Source organism: Vicugna pacos, chromosome 6 (assembly GCF_048564905.1).
Source record: "Vicugna pacos chromosome 6, VicPac4, whole genome shotgun sequence".
NCBI lineage: Eukaryota > Metazoa > Chordata > Mammalia > Artiodactyla > Camelidae > Vicugna > Vicugna pacos.
In genome coordinates this window covers 88417828-88422500 of record NC_132992.1, presented here as the reverse complement: position 1 = coordinate 88422500, position 4673 = coordinate 88417828, and the positions used below count along the sequence as shown (strand labels likewise).

The following is a 4673-nucleotide window of genomic DNA, read 5'->3' as shown; positions in this document are numbered from 1 at the left end:
GCAAGATAAAAGGTCGTGTTATTTTAAATAATTTATGCTTTATTGCATGAAATACGCTAATATGAAATGTGCCTACTAATTTTAACCCCTTTTCTAAGAAGGAAAATGAATACCATTAAAAGAAAGAAGGCAGAGCTGGTGGTGTTTTGAAAAACAACATTATGCCATGTTATTCCTCAGCAGCAGAACCTGCTTTTTCCTGCAGTCTCGTTGGGCAGAAAAATGAATGTATTCTTTCCTTTACCATCAGTTTAAAAAGTGATCATGTATTTGAAGAACAAACAGCTGCAGTGGGGGGTGGGGGGAGGGATCTGTGCTTCATCCAGGGAAGGACTCACAAAATGGGTCTTGTTTTCTAGTAAATATCGCCAGCAAGCGGAAGCCCGGCACGGTGGAGGAGCATCCCGCAGAAGGATCTAGCCGCTTCTTCCCCCTCCCAAGAAAGTCTTGCCACTCACTTCTGCCTGGGCTTTGGAACCCAAGTTGCTAGTGCTGGCTTCTTGAGAAACCTTGAGCTCCCTGCAACAGGAGAGAGTCCCTTCTTCTCCAAGCGCTGACCAAAGAGGTTCTCAAATTGCAGTTTGCACTCCTCATGTCTTTCTTGTCAGCTGCACTGTAAGAAAATAAAACCCGATTGTAAAAGGCAGTGGTATTACACATCATTTAGACCAGGAGAGCAGCTCTCCACTTGGAAAGGGGTGTAGGGGTGACATTCTGACCATTACTGATCATAATATCTCTTTTTATTTTATTCCTCTTTTCTTTTGCAGGATGTTGCTTTGAGCCATGCCCACTAAAATGGGGCTAATCTTTCCTAGAGCTTTTGTGCTAATCTTTCTGAATAAGGATTTGTCTAAAATATTTAAAAACAGGGTTTGGGAGCCAGAAAATCTGATTTTAGAAAAAGACATCAATAATTTGGAGGAGACTGAAAGCTGCCACTTGGCTCTCCGAGTTGCTGCTGAGCTTCAGCCTTTCTGTTAGTTAAAATAAATTTTATAAAATAAAATCGTTTTATTTTTGCAGGTGGAGCCCAAGCCACAGTCATGGTGGGAACTTCAGAGGTGAGGACCACCTAAGGCTGTACTTGCCAGGGTTAACTTACATAGATATACAGGTGCCAAGAAAGGAGGAAGGAGGGCGGTGTGTGCAGAGAGAGCTCGCCCGGCAGGACTCTGCAGATCCAAGGAGGTAAACAGCACAGAGCAGCCTCCCTGCACAGCCCCAGAGCTGTGGCCCAAGCCCTTCCCCGTTCCTGACATCAAAGCACATGCTGCTGGACCATGCAGGATCGGCCTGGATGGGAATTCTCCAGCATCAACCTGGCTCAGCCCAAATGTTTGATACCGCAATGGGACAGAGCTGGTTGCTCACCAGAGGATTGACCCCCCACCCATCCACCGCCAGGCGATTATAGCTGCAGTGGCAGGAACGCCCATAGGTTCCTGGAAGACACACCGGCCGTTAGGTAGAGCCGCCCAGAGGAGCCGGGTGTGTGGCCTCATCCTTCCGAATTATTAAAATTTTCCGGCAGAAACACTTTCTTTTGCTCACATCAATACCAGCAGAATGAAAGCGCACGAGGCAGCCTTGGCTGCCCATCTGAGGGCGGACGGCTAACAGGAAAGGAGCTTCCCTTTAACTGTGTGTTATTCCCACCTCACCCAGACACGGGAGGTGGGGGGAAAGCACCAAAATCACCATCAAGTCATTAGCTTGCGGCCGTCTCTGCCCAGCCGTGGAAGGGGGAACACGGGGACGTGCGGATCAGTTGCTCTGTGTGCAAGCCAGGGGGCTAAAGGCCCAGTAATGTACACCGAGACCCGCAGGGTTCCGCCGCAGCGAGTGTCTGGGCTTCTGATTCAGCCGTGCGCAGACCCCGCTAGGAATCCGCGCCGCAGACGTGGTGACTGCAGACAGGCTTCCCGGCGTCATCCTGCACCCAAGACTCGCTGCGTCCTGGAGGTTCCCCATGTTCCACAGGCTTCAGCCCTCCCGTGAATCAGGGGTTAACTGTGAGTCTCTCAGACCAGTGGAAGTGGGAAGCTGACTTCTGAGGACTCACTCGCAAGTGGAGGAGAGCAGAGGGAGGGGCAAACTTCATGAAATCCGACTTTACTGCCTTTACTGAGCCGTTTGTTGCGCGCGTGTGCGCGTGTGTGCGCGCGTGCACGCTGGCGTGTGCTTAAAAAATACATCAGGTACCAATGCTGGCAAGTCCTGGCACACGTTAATTAATAAAGCCACTTAGGACAAGTGCAAATCATGCGCTCGGAGATTTGCACAGCCCGGGTCGCTCTGACATCCAGCCCGGTTTGTTTAGTGTAATAGTCAAAACATTTTTTCTTCTCTCGGGTCATGTTGATCTGTAGCATAATTTGAATTCTCAAGCTGTTATCCATACATCATTCCCAATAGCATCCAAATGAAAGGAAACCATTTCATATTCTATAATTAAGCAGTGCCGAGCATGCAACAGGCAGGAGGCGTCATGAGGAGGCTAGGGGATGTTGGGGGGCAGGTCGAGGGCAGAGGTCTGAGCCCGGCAGGTGCCTGTGCAGCCTCACCTAAAAGACTCTTCTCCTAAGAGTTCTGCACATTCAGACTCATAGCCCCACTGTCACTGCTTCCCCTTTTTCAATGGAATTTCTCCTGGAAAATTCCAGCACGTTTGACAGTTTTATTCCAATGGGGACCCTCCTCTCCCCATTTCAAAAGAAACCACTTCTGGGTGCACAGAGCAGCCTCTATGCTATACTGTTGAAGGCGAGGCTGGTTCCTTTCTTTTAATTTTTTTTTTCCCCCTAACAGGAGAGGGTTTGAAGAATTGCTTCTACCATGGATACCAGAGAGGGGAATTTTAAGTAGGCAGAATGTAATCACCCAAATTGGAATTCAGCCAGGACACTGCCAGGGCAATTACTCCTCCTCTCGCGCTAAATACCAGGGGAGCGTAAATGACCCAAGCGGCGCAGACCTGCGGTTCTGCACCCGCCTCGGGGCGGCAGGGCTCCCAGGGGCAGCGAGCCCCAGGGCTTACCTCGGACGGCCCCTCCCCGTCCACTCTGGCTCATCCCCATCCCGACGTGCCCTGCACCGTGTGATTCAACGGGTTTGAAACTGAGGATGGAAAATGAATGTTTAAAATAACAGCTCCCCCTGACCTTCTTGGAGGGTCTTCCCTATCCTGGGCCCCCACCCCATTGCTGGATGAAATTTGATTATTGTCCTGCACCTCAAAGCTTCTTAGTGACTCTACGAAGCTATTTCTCTTATTAGCCCCACTTCCTTAGCTCCAAACTGAGCACCGAAGAGGTGGTGACCTGCTCAAGGTCACAAACTCAGGCTCTCGCGTTGTCTGACCCCAGACCCCACCCCTGTCTTTGAAGGAAACCCCTGAACTAGAATCCAGGCGAGACTCAACTCTGCTTACATTTTCTTATAGAGCAGATTTCTCTTTGAAGACAGTATTTATTTTATAAATAGATTTTCAATATTATAAGTTGGACTGTAATGAACATCCTTAGTATATTTGTCTTTGCGCCCGCCTCTGATCCTAATCAGAGAATTTATTTAGGAGTTAAAATAATTTCGGAGCAGTGGTTCAAAGGGAATGAACATTTCCAAAGACGGTGTAGATCATCAAATCGCCCTCGGGAAAGATGCGCACGCACGCCCGCCAGCAGCGTGAGAGCCTGCTCCTGATGGTCTGGGTATTGGAAACCTTCTTGTCTACATGTTCACGTGGATTCCAGGTTGATTACACACAGGATGTTCTGCACATCTTCTGCTGCCTCCTTCCTGAAGGACCCCGGTCCAGTTTTCACGGTTGTGTATCATTCGTGATTTTCTCTGAATCTGTGATTTCCTTTGACTGGAAAGTGAGCTCGCCGGGGTCAAGAATTGTGTTTTATTCATCTCTCTCACCCTGACACGCAGTACAGGGCCTCACTCATAGAAATGGCCCCATGAATGCTTGTGCTGGTGACTTTGTAAAACCCACAATTATTGGGATGGAGAACACACCCATGGTGGAGGGAAGACGGGGTAGAAGGTAGGAAAAACACAGGGTTTGGAATCAGGCCAGTGGGGTTCTGAGCCTGACTCCACCACTTGCTACATTTGTGGCTTTGAGCAAAATTACTTGGACTCACCCGTAAAATGGAACCAACATTATCTTCCTGGCCGAGTTGCCTTTAAGGGAAACTGTGGTGAATACCCAATGCTGTGACTTTTGGTTTTCTGGTTCCTATTCATGGTAGATGGTGACTCTAAAGGGTGGCATCAGGTTCTTAACAAAATTCTCACTAACCAGCAGCCAACTGAGGAAAGTGGGGCAAATCTGATGAGTTTTTCTTAAAACAAAATCCATTCAGTTTGAAGGACTCTCCTTCACTTGGACGTGATGGTCTTTCTACTTTTTTGCTGCTAAAACCCTTTTGTTTATAACATGGGAAGGTGTTTTATTCTTCCTACACTTCTACGTTGATAAAATTTAAAATAGTGACTCTCTGTAAGTCCCCCGGACCTCAGCTTTGTTCTGTATCTTTCTGGTTAATCAGCGAAGGAGCTTAGAATGATGAGCGATTCTGGAGCTCTGGTCCGATCTCCGATCAAATACGGCGACTCTCTGCCTGGGCTGAGGGTAAGAGAAGGAAGAATCGGGAGGCAAA

The 4673-nt window shown here is 48.5% G+C and overlaps 1 long non-coding RNA gene across 1 annotated transcript in view; it reads right to left on the bottom strand.

Annotated features, from left to right (window-relative positions):
• Positions 1–2121, bottom strand: part of LOC140697189 (uncharacterized) — a 2496-nt gene extending 375 nt beyond the window's left edge. The window contains exons 1-2 of the long non-coding RNA XR_012074036.1: positions 2066–2121; positions 459–613 (exon numbers count right to left, since the gene is read on the bottom strand). This is a non-coding gene — a long non-coding RNA (uncharacterized lncRNA). The remainder of the gene's footprint in view (positions 1–458; positions 614–2065) is intronic.
• Between the last annotated feature and the right edge of the window lie 2552 nt (positions 2122–4673).